This window comes from Acomys minous, assembly GCF_964271855.1.
Source record: "Acomys minous genome assembly, chromosome: 10".
Taxonomy (NCBI): Eukaryota; Metazoa; Chordata; class Mammalia; order Rodentia; family Muridae; genus Acomys; species Acomys minous.
The window spans coordinates 878,089-890,692 of NC_140491.1; the positions used below are offsets into that span (position 1 = coordinate 878,089).

The following is a 12,604-nucleotide window of genomic DNA, read 5'->3' on the forward strand; positions in this document are numbered from 1 at the left end:
CTTTTTATATTCACCTCAAATAAAAAAGCATTATTTTTTATTAGAGTTACTGACACATGTTTTAAAGATAAGCCTATGAGCTCTTTGTAGTGTGCATTATGCTGGCCTGCTTTTGATTAAAGCAGTTACATCACTTACATCTTCCAAGGTATGGTTTTTAAAAGTCTAAAATTTTGGAGATAAATGTAAGTGCCAAAGAACTGCACCAATTAACTTCTTCAAGAATGAAATAAAAATTAGGCATTCTCCTGGTGTCCCCCTTTTGGATGTGTGTGGATGGGAAAATACTGTCTCAATTTTATTTCTTAAAATAATAAAAATTCTTCTTCAAAAAGTTTAAAAAATTCTTATTTCTGAATTTATAGCACGATTGCTGTTTTACATTTAATGCCCTATAAAATTACCATTTATCTCAACATATTCTAATATATTTCTAATTACGCCATCATCTATTAAACAACTTTGCTTATCTCCAAAGAATAATTTCCACATGGAATAATTCATCTACAATGTGTTTACTGTTACATATAAACATTGCTTCTGAGAGGCTACATCATCATCTTTACCCATTTAGATTAACACAATCTACCTGGGACTAATTGATGTATTGGGGATTTATGGGTTTGAATGTGTGATACTGATGTTTAACGTTGTCTTGAGTATCTGATAGGAGTCAATGAAAAGCTCTATAGAAGATACATACATAGATAGATGGGTGATGGATGAATAGAAGAATATATATATAGGTAGCTAGGTAGATAGATGATAGATAGATAAATAGATGACAGGCAGATGGGCCTATAGATAGATGAGTGATGGATGGATGAAGACAGGTAAATATGTGTGATGGATGGATAGATAGGTGATAGGTATGTAGGAGATGAATAGGTAGATGAGTATTGTACAGAAAGATAAGCAGGTGGTGGATGGATAGATAGATTGGTGATGGACAGATGGATAGACATACAGATCACGAATAAATGGAGAAATAGGTAGTTATGTAGTAGGTAGGTAGGAAGGTAGATAGATGACAAATGAATGGATAGGTAGGTGGGTGGTGGATGGATGGATATGTGAGTGAATAATTGGTGACGGACAGATGGATAGGTAGATATATGGTGGATGGATACATAGATGAGCAATAGATGGAGAGATGAAGAGATAAGTGATGGATGGATAGACAGACAGACAGACGTACAGAGAGATGCATAGAAAAACACACAGATGGATAATCTCCGTATCCAGGAATAAAAAAGTTGGCTTGCTCTATGCTTGCTAAATTAACAAGGTGATAGATCTCAGCCTCAAGCTATTGCTTTAGTTATCAGAATCTGGGGCAAAAATTCCAGCAGTGAGAGCACAAATTCAAGTTGTGAGAGTACAGATGGTTGGTAGTTTGGGTTAAGACAGGAGAAGGGAGTGGGTGAATCAAACTGTCAGCTCTGCTAGCTCCTACTTCTGGGTAGCAGCAGTAACACTAAATAAAACTGGGATGTGACAACCAGCCAAAGCAGATTTTAATTTTTACATTAGTTCTCTCTTATGTAAAATTTCCTTTCTCACAGTCTAGGTGGCCCATTAGCCATGTACTGGGTATATTAAATGGAAAATTGTAAACACAAACATTTCATGAGATTGAAACTGCACATCATTCTTAGCAGTGCTATGAAATCCCATGCTCACCTGCTTTAGCTCACCCAAGATGTGAAAGACCTCTTTGTTCAGCACATCCTTGCTGAGCTATTTATGGTTCCCACCCATCTGCCATACGGCAGTAATGGCAGTCATCTGACCAACTGTTTCAGTACTGTAGTACTCACGTTTAAGCAACCCTTCTTGATTGTGAAACTATATTGATACAGAAAATATAAAAATATCTAATGTTTATTGTTAAATACCTATAATTATTATGGTGGTACTACTTAGTTAGTTAAGACACAAATACTGTGGAAGCCAAGCCATTGTGGTTCCATCTTGTCACTAGACTCCATCTTAGACCTGTTCTCAAGGTCACCCCAGTTACTGGAAAAGCCACAAACTATTCCAGGAAAAGAACTACCTTAGGCCTGAGCCAATCAGGGGACAGCAGGAAAGTACCTAATGTCCTCAGATGTTATCGGTAGCTTGCTTAAGCATTTCGTGGTCAAGCTCAACCAATCTCCTAGCACCAACCCACTCTCACTAAATGTCAACCAATCCTGTAACTGCCAAACTGGAAACTCCCGTTCTTTGCTGTAACCACAATAAAAACCCTGCCTAACGACGGTTCTGGCTCTCACTCCTCTGCTGCTGCACTGGTGAGGTTTGAGGGCCCTCGAGCTGGAGCTTGAATAAAGGCTTTTTGCTTTTGCATTTGACCTCATACTCCTGGTAGTCTCTCGCGAGTTCGTGATCTGGGCATAACAATACCTGTTATATTTTAGAATAATCTCATTTTACCTGGGACTGGGCAGATATTAACCATCTAAACTATCCTTATCACTTTCCAGCCCCCATTCCAAGCCATCTGCTTTAATCATTCCTATTTGGCCTATTTCTCTCCATTCACACCGATCCATACATGTACCAGTCTCCTCTCTCTCTCTCTCTCTCTCTCTCTCTCTCTCTCTCTCTCTCTCTCTCTCTCTCTCTCTCTCTCTCTCTCTCTCTCTCTCTCTCTCTCTCTCTCTTTCTCTCTCTCTCTTTTTTCTCTCTCTCTCTCTCCCCCTCTCTCTTTCCATCTCTCTTTTTTCTGACAAATCCAAGCATTTTTTATTAACCAATCAACTTTAAATAGGTGGAGCAAGGTTTACACAAGGACAGGTGTATGTGGACATTTGCTCATCTGGGCAGCAACTAGATCCTGGGGACCAGTAACTAGCATCAAAATACATAGCTCCAGACCAAGCCCCCCCAAGTTTTCCTTTTCTGCCTAAATAAAAAGGCCATTTTAAAATATACCATACAGTAAGAACAATTATGAAACAATTATAAAAACCAATATAAACTACCCGTTTCACATGGAAGAAGGGCAGGGATAAGACAGACACAGAAGAAGTAGAAGCCCAGGTACAAGATTCCTAGGGTATGCTTGAGCACTAAAGATAGAAAGGAATTTATATAAAGTTTATTTAAAAAGTAATGTCATTGCTGTTGCTCTGAGCAGCCTGCTTATCCCGTTAGACGTGAAGCACTCTCATGGGGGAATAGGAGGTGGTTTGGCCTGATGCAACAGGTGCCCAGGGGCCCAGAGGAAGATCTTTGGATCTATACAGCCTTATTTTGATTTCAACATGATAATTATCGTATGCCATTCTTCATATGGCATAAATGAAGACTTACAGATGTTTTTCTCTTGCTCATACAAAGAGCATAAAACATCCTTAACTGATCTGTGCATCATGCACATCTCAGGCATTTATTATTTTAGAACTATATATTACTTGTGAGAAATTATATGATTTCAGAATAGGATATTGGTGATGTGGATCAAACCTTACAAGATTCATCCTCCAGGATGCTGAGAGGTTGACACATTTATTCCAGCATCCTGCATGTTCCAGCCACAGCTACTTCAGTTAGTATTCCTTTAAAACCTGCTCCAAGGACAGCTTCACATAAAGCTTCTGATCTCAGTTGGCCCAGCATTTCAATTTTTGTTCCAAACAGAACTACTTCTTCTTGTTCTTGTTCTTTTCCTTGTTCTTGTTCTTCTTCTAGATTTAGTTATTTACTATTTATACAGTGCTTTGCCTGCATGTATGCCTGCATGCCAAAAGAGGGCATTAGATAACATTATAGATGGTTGTAAACCACTGTATGGCTGCTGGGAATTGAACTCAGACCCTCCGGTAAAGCAGATGGTTCTCTTTCCAGTTCTCTATCCAGCCCCTAAACCGACTTCTATTAACCCTGAAATTTAAACATTTAGAGCCTGGACCACAAGTGTTATTGCTAGCTTGCTTAACCATTTTTCCCAATTTTATTTGGGCTCCCAAAAAGAAATACTACTCCACAAAAACCAGCAGGAAGTAACCTTAGGAGAATGACACCCAACATCCCTGAAAGGGGATTGGGTAGGTTTTTGGTTTTTTTCTTGGGGTATGGAAGATTACTTTCATTAGGAGATCGTTGTAAGTTATAAATGGTATTATTCAGAGAGAAAAATAAGGTATTAAAACTTAGACTCAGGGAATTTTCTCTTTTATTTTTACTTTTTCTATATTTCTTTCTTAGGTAAGGAGAACAGGGTTGAAAAGAAAGAAGGGGAAATATAGAAATATCTTATAGGACTAATGAGACTAAAGGCAGATTATTGTATCTACTTTTCTACTTAGAGATATTATATTTTAAAAGGGGTTATTTTGGTCTATTGGTATAAATTTTGGTATATTGGTACAAATTCAAGGCTACTTTGTTACACACACACACGCACACACACATTTCTATTCTGGTATGAACTATTTTACCCATAAAACTTATTTATAATATAAGGTTTACTTCCAGTACTTTAAAAGATGCGATTACAAACTGTTTAGGATAATAAAATAATTCAAGTTAATTGTTTTTTAACCAACTCATGGTCCTGTCTAGTCAAGATACTAGTCTAATTTACCACAGGAATATACATCCTCAGTTTATCAGATAACTATGATTATATCGAAAGATAGATTATGGAAAAATGAATAGATAGATAAAGGTTTCAAAAACCTCAGAGGCCTATAGAATATGGCAATTCAGGATTATTTTTTGTTATTTTAAGTTTTCTTTGACAACAAGACAGGTCAACTCCTGGGAGCACCCAGCCTAATTTAAAGATGATGAGCATCAAAGAACGTCCATATGGAGATGGCTTCAAATGTGGCAAGTTAGCCACCAGGGCAAAAAAAAAAAAAATGTCCTTGTTTCTACCGTAGCCAGAATTCTGCCTAAAATGGGCAAGCTTGGATACAGGCTGAGTCGACTGCTGAGCCCTGCCAACTTAGGGTAAGCAATTCCTTAATTGTTCCTGATTTACAATTATGTCTGTCAGATATACTGGGACAGAAGGCTGAAGATGATACTCCAAAGTTTTGGGATGGCTCTCCAGTCAGTGAACTGTCTCTGTCATTTTTAAAATTTGGAAGCTGCTAACCTGCACTTCCTGTTTACTCAGCTAATTAATTTTAATCCTTCTCAAGTCTCTGATGGGGTTGAAGATCAAATACTTATAGTTTTAGAATTAAGCTTAGTTTCTTAGGAGTTAAGAAGAAGACGTTTTAAGGTCTAGATAGATGTTTTTAGGCTGATTAGATACAAGACATAATAGAGAATAATTTAAATATAAAACTTTAGACTCACCAAGATAGGATAAATAATAGTTTCTTCAAGGTTTCCAAATACCTTTTGACTAGACATTATGTATGCAAGTCTTACTTATTGTTTTTCATGATTCTTTCATAATTGTTCTTACTATATATAGTTTTAAAATGGCCTTTTTAATCAGACAGAAAGGGGGAGATGTTGGAGAAAGGTCCAATATTATGTTCAAATGTTGATTTCAGTGCCTTGATATCTGGTTATCACCCTATCATGGACATTGCTATGACTGTTTACCTATGTCCTGTAACCATAAAGAATATTTCCCAATTACCCTTGATTGGCTAATTAAAGATGCTGAAGCCTATGATGGGGTAGAAGAAAGGGAGGTGGGATTTTAGGTGCCAGGGTTTGGGTTTGAGGGAGGGAAGATAGAGGGAAAAACAGAAGAAGGTGGAGGAGCAGAGAAGATAGTGCAGGAAAAGAGGAAGCAGGAGGGGAGGAGCCAGAGAGAAAGGAGTTGCCATGAGGCAAGATAGACAAAGAGCGTGTGGCTGTAAGGACAGACTGATGGAGCAGAAGCTGACCTAGGAGTCATCAGATTGGCAAAGTAACTGGCTTTTATGTGGGAAGTTCCCTCCCCCGCCCCCCACCACCCAGGGACTATGTCTTTTTTTAAATTAATTTATTCAAATTACATCTAAATTGTTATTCCCTTACTTGTATCCTCCCATTCCTCCCTCCTGCTTTCACCCTATTCCTTTCCCCTAGATCTGTGATTGAAGGGGACCTCCTCCCCCACCATATGGTCACAGCTTATCAAGTCTCATCCTGGTATTCTGCTTATCCTTTCTCTGAGTGCCACCAGGTCTCCCCACCAAGGGGAAGTGATCAAATATGGGACACCAAAGTTCATGTCAGAGTCAGTCCCCACTCTTATGGAACTCTGGAGAATGTTCTGTCCATTGGCTAGATCTGAATAGGGATTCAATGTTTACTGCATGTATTGTCCTTGGTTGGTGCAGTAGGTTGAGTAGACCCCCCTTGGGTCCAGATTCACCCATCATGATGCTCTTCTTGTAGGTTTCTAGGACCCTCTGGATCCTTCTATTTCCCCATTCTCTCATACTTCTCTTACCTAAATTCCCAGTAGGAAGTCAACCACATCTATCCCAGTCTCCTAGTAAGTGAAGACTTTCATGGGACATGCCCCTTGGGCTAGTGTCCAATTATAGGTGAGTATATACCATGTGAATTTTTCTGGGTCTGGCATAACTCACTCAGGATGATCATTTCTAGTTCCATCCATTTGCCTGCAACTTTCTGGATTTCTTTGTTTTTAATATCTGAGTAGTATTCCATAGTGTAAATGTACCACAGTTTCTTTATCCATTCTTTGACTTAGGGACATTTAGGTTTCCAGGTTCTGGCTATTACAAATAAGGCTGGTATGAACATGGTTGAGCATATGTCCTGTTATGTGGTGGAGCATCTTCTGGGTATACTCCAAGGAGTGGAATAGCTGGGTCTTGAGGTAGACCTATTCCCAGTTTTCTGGGAAAGCACTAGATTAATTTCCAAAGTGGTTGTACACCAGCAATGAAGAAGTGTTCCCCTTTCTCTACATCCTTGCCAGCATGTGCTGTCACTTGAGTTTTTGATTTTAGCCATTCTCATGGGTGTAAGATGGAATCTCAGAGTCATTTTGATTTACATTTCTCTGATAACTAAGGATGTTGAACACTTCTTTAAGTGTTTCTCAGCTATTCGATATTCCTCTGTTGGGAATTTGCTAATTCTGAGACCCATTTCTTAATTGGGTTATTTGGTTTGGTGGTGTTTAATTTTTTGAGCTCTTTATATATTTTGGATATTAGGCCTTTGTCAGATGTAGGGTTGGTGAAGATCTTTTCCCAGTCTGTAGGCTGTTGCATTCTGTTGACAGTGTCTTCTGCCTTACAGAAGCTTCTTAGCTTCATGAGCTCCCATTTATTGATTGTTGACCTTAGAGCCTTGTCTGTTGGAATTCTGTTCAAGAAGTTGTCTCCTGTGTGTTCCAGGCTCTTCCCCACTTTTTCTTCTAACAGATTTAATGTGTCTGGTTTTATGTTGAGGTCTTTAATCCACTTGGACTTGAGTTTTCTGCATGGTGACAAATATGGATCTACTTGCATCTTTCTCTATGTAGACATCCAGTTAGTCCAGCACCATTTGTTGAAGATGCTATCCTTTTTCTTTTGAATAGATTTGGCAGATGACATGATAGTGTATATAAGTGACCCCTAAAGTTCCACCAGAGAACTCCTAAGCTAATAAGCATCTTCAGCATAGTGGCTGGATACAAAATTAACTAAAAAAAAATCAGTAGCCTTCCTGTATACAAACGACGAATGTGCTGAGAAAGAAATTAGGGAAACTACACCCTTCATGATAGCTACAAACAATATAACGTATCTAGGAATAACACTAACCAAGCAAGTGAAATACTTGTTTGAAAAAAATTCTAATCTCTGAAGAAGGATATTGAAGAAGATATCAGAATATGGAAAGATCTCCCTTGTTCATTAGATCGGGAGAATTAACATATAAGAATGGCCATCTTACCAAAGGCAATTTATAGATTCAGTGCAATCCCTATCAAAATACCTACACAATTTTTAAAGACATTGAAAGATCAATTCTCAATTTCATATGGAGAAACAAAAAAGCCAGAATAGCTAAAGCAATCCTGTACAATAAGAGATCCTCTGGAGGAATCTCCATTCCTGTTCTCAAGGTGTACTATAGAGCAACAGTAATTAAAACAGCCTGGGACTGGCACAGCAACAGGCTGGTTGACCAATGGAATCAAACTTTTGAAAACTCAGAAATAAACCCACACACATATAGACACTTGATTTTTTAATGTAGGTTTTAAAGGTACTAGGATTGGAATAGTTCATGTTATGCCTAACATAGTGCTTACAGCTTAATAATAAATCATATTCTCTCTGTCAGTCATTGGTGAATTGGTTGGTTAAAGAAAACTGCTACCAAATATTTTACTTCATTAATTAATTTAAAAAGAATAATTTCTACACTATATTCATGTATGCTTGATTATAGTTTGTTATAGTTGTCATTATATATGTTTTACTTAAAATTATTTCTGTTTTATTGTGGTTATTGTTTATTTTTCTTTTGCCTAATTTATGTTCTTTATAAGTAAAGGAAAAACGTAGTCTGTATGGAGTTGGCTTATGCAATGCTTTGGATACCTATCTGCTGGACTTCTTGAAACACCTCCCTGTGGATGCAGAGGGACTATTGTAGTCAGTGGTCTGGGTCTTTATTTCCAAGCTCATTTCACTTTGTTTAACTAAAGCTCATTACTCACAGTGCTGTAGGCACTGAGATAATTACTGATGATTTGGTGGAAAAAAGAGAATGTGAACTCACATTTATATAGATGCTGGAGTTCTCGTGGGAGCAATAATGGCATCTGGAGCCAAGCAAAGAAAAGAAGCCTAGAAGCACGCTATTATTCAAAGGTTACACAAGAACATTTTGCCACAGAGAGAGAACATCAATTTACTCACACCTAAACAATCTATTTACCAAAGGTTTTCCTTTATGAACTGGTGATTTCACACAGCACTTCAGTCTGAGCACTCCAATACCAAGGATGTTGTTTCCTAGCAACAACCACAGAGAAGCACTCAGATCTTCATCTTGGCCCCTGGAGACTTCTTAGCGATGCAGAAAGTACAGGTAAAATTAAGTTGATGTCAACAGATGAAGATTCACAGAAATAGCACAGTGTAGAAACATCTGAATATTGGTATCCTTTGCTGTTTGAGATACTTAGATAAATTTTCTACTCTGCAAATAAAAAACTCTACTGTGTCTAATAGAGCTTTAGGAGTGGTCAGATATTGTTTTTAGATGTATTGGATGATGTCAAGACTTAAACTTCCATCCACAACCAGTAAGATGGAAATGTATTTCTTTCTGAGGAGAAACTTTCACACTACAAGTTTCATGGTCTTGATATACTTAGACCAATCCTTAAAATACATTCTTTTTGCATATGGTGATTAGCTCAAGGCTAGACAATGATACAGACTGTTACACTGTGAATGTACCCAGTATGCTTCATGTGTTGGGCACTTGTTTTTCTGAAAACAGTAGTCTTGGGACATAAAAACATTTGGAGGTGAACAATAAGAGCAATAAACAGTAGAGCCGTACTGTTAACTTTATGTGGGCTTTCTTGTAGAGTACTAGTTTGGATCTCTCTCTCTCTCTGTCTCTCTCCCTCCCCTCTTATACATACACACACACATGTGCACACACACACACACACACACACACACACACACAGAGAGAGAGAGAGAGAGAGAGAGAGAGAGAGAGAGAGAGAGAGAGAGAGAGAGAGAGAGAGACTCTCACTGTGGAGCTCTGGTTGACCTGGAACTTACTATGTAGACCTAGCTGACCTCACAGTGCTTCACCGCCTCTGCTTCCTGAGTGCTGGGATTAGAGAGGTGCTTGTGAAGCATGTGCTCAAACTTTGTTTGGCTCTTTGCTCTTGTGTTTGCATCCTGTGCTGCTTTGTCTTCTCCCATACAATAAGGATGGTAAAGCAAGAGCACCCTCACCAACTGCTGGGCCTTTAATTTCAGACTTAACAACTTACAGGCTTGTGAGCCAGGAAAATTTTTGTTATTTAAAAAACCACTCAGTCCACTATTCTTTGCTATAGAAGCACAAAGCAAGCATAGGTCTAAAACAAACAATTCCATTGGTGTGTCTTAGACCAAATTAGCCAGATATGAGTATGTGATATGAGTTGACTTGGAGAACTGTAGGATTCCTGGCTCACAGTTGGCTGAGAAGTCATTTCTCTCTCCTTTAGATGTTACACACAAGAAACCCTGAATAGAGTGATCAATCCACCTAGTAAGAATGTCCTAAATCTCACTCATGATCAACATTTCAACCAGCAGAGTTCTTTACCATTCATCTCTCCAGATCCACGATACTTTCAGGGGTACTATTGGCCGTGAGAGTCAGAGTTTAGAAATGTTCTCTCAGTTAAATACAAGCCGATGCAACAATCCACTCAATGTTTGACTCCTGTCTGATAGAGTGGGCATCTAGTGTTTGTGGGCACTCTCCTCATTTTCTCAGGCAGTGGGATTGTTAATTAGAATTTTATATAATGGTTCAACAGTATGTCCTTTGAAAATTACTTTGGTGTGTGTCTTATTGCATACATGTGTGGATACACATGCGTGCATATGCTTGGAAACTAGTGATAGTGTTTTTCAAAAAATAACACCTAATTTTTAGAGTCAAGGTTCCCCCTGGGCTTATAGCTTGCTGGTTTACCTAGATTGCTTAGCCAGTAAGCCCATGGGTCTACCAGTTTCTACTGGTGATGAAATTCCAAGTAGCATTGTCATACCTGACTTTCTATGTGGACTCTGGGAATGAAATCAGGTCCTCATTCCTGAACAAGAGGCACTTTACTGGCTGAGCCATCTCTCCATCCCTGAAAATATGTTCTTTTAATAAGAAAGAAAGATATTATCTTATACATTGTCTGTCATCTGATCCTTGTCTACCCCTTGTGTTAACAGAAAATAAACCCAGTAGTTTTTCTATATACTAGAGTCTTCATCTTCAGAGACCTTTCATGTACTTTTCTGTCACTTTTTCTATGTGCTAGTCTTTCCTAGAACATACTTATAGTCTTTTCTGTTCAATAGTTTCTGTTTTGCTTTTATTAGGTCATGCCCACTTAAAGACTTCTGTTTTAGACATGATATTTTTTTCTTTGTGTTGTTTTTATCTTTTTTTCCCAGTAGTCTTGGGGGTTGAACCTAGAGGCTTGAACATGGTAGGCAAATGCCACCCACTGACATTATATTGACTATATTAAGATGCATCTCACATAAAGTATAATTTACATAGATCTAAAAATGCTGAAGTGTTACTGGCTTGTTAACACAGCATTATTAGTTTTAAAATTATATATTTTAAAAGATATTTTACAATAAGTAATTACAAACTTTTGAAGAGCTTGTAGAATGTAGACACCGTTGCTTATACTGACTAATGTCTAAATGGTTTGGTTAAAACATTGCTGCTGAGAGTTGTTAGTGGAACAGTTATGATTTCTTCCAGATTTTCATTTGCTTGAAGTGTATCAAGATCCACCAAAATTTCCCATTGGTAAGAGTCCTGATATCTTCATTAGGTCTCCTGACTGTGGCTTATCCTGACCTCTAATTGGCTAACCATTGGTCATTTCTCAAAATGAAATTGAAGGCTGCTGTCACTGGGGCTCACTCTTCAATGGCCTTCATTATCATTTTTCTTGCCTTGTGCTGATAAAAGTCAGTGGTCTATGCCATCCTGCATGACCCATGCCATTGTTGGTGTGTTTCACTAGTGAAGATTAGATTTTTTTTTATTCTATTCACTCTTTCGAGTGATTCAGCAGATATCCAATTAGTTTTCTCAATAGTTATTTTTCTCTCTGCTTTGGGCACAAGTGTAAGATCTAAGTCAATTTCATTCATTATTTAGTACACTGAGGTTTTTTTCTTTGTTGATTTGGATCTTTTTAGTTTCATATTATCATTAAATTTAGAATATATGTCGCTTATTATAAATTTCACTTGACTGAGATGAATTTGGAATGGCAGAGACAAGGAATAAGCCCCTTAACACTCTTCTGGCAATATCCCTCTAGGCTGACATCAAATTTCAAGTGGTATTTTGTGGCGTGGCACCATCATTTATCCATTTAATATTTACCTAATTGTTTTAGCCCCAAGTATGCTTTTTTCTACTTACCACATTTTCTAGGCTCACTTACTTTGAATTCTCATCAAATAAGAGCAAATATGTTTTGACTTTTATTTAGAGAAATGAAGCTGCCTCAATAAATTACTGATTCTGTCCACACCTGGAATCTTGCCCAGACTGAATTGATCTCATCAGTCTACATGTCTGCCAAATTCAGATTTCTAACCTTCTGAAAAAAAAAAGAATGATGTCTTTCTTATTATCAACACCAATAGCCATGTGGTATATGAATATCAGGTTTGTGATAAAAAATCTTTCTACCAATTCTCAGCTTTAATAGATGCCAATGTGATCACACTGCAAGCTGTCAAGTAAATGAATATGTCATAAAAGTTTTTCTGCAAAAGATAGGAATCAAGGTTGCTATATGGTCAAAACTAGCGGTGAAGTAAAAAATAACCACATGGAAATGCTAATTATATTAATAAATGTGAATCTTCTGTTTATTTCTAGGAACCTTTCCCTCAAA

The 12,604-nt window shown here is 37.8% G+C and overlaps 1 protein-coding gene across 2 annotated transcripts in view; it reads right to left on the reverse strand.

The window, feature by feature from the left end:
• Nucleotides 1–12,604, reverse strand: part of GABRB1 (gamma-aminobutyric acid type A receptor subunit beta1) — a 458,545-nt gene that overhangs the window by 27,215 nt on the left and 418,726 nt on the right. The window lies entirely within an intron of this gene.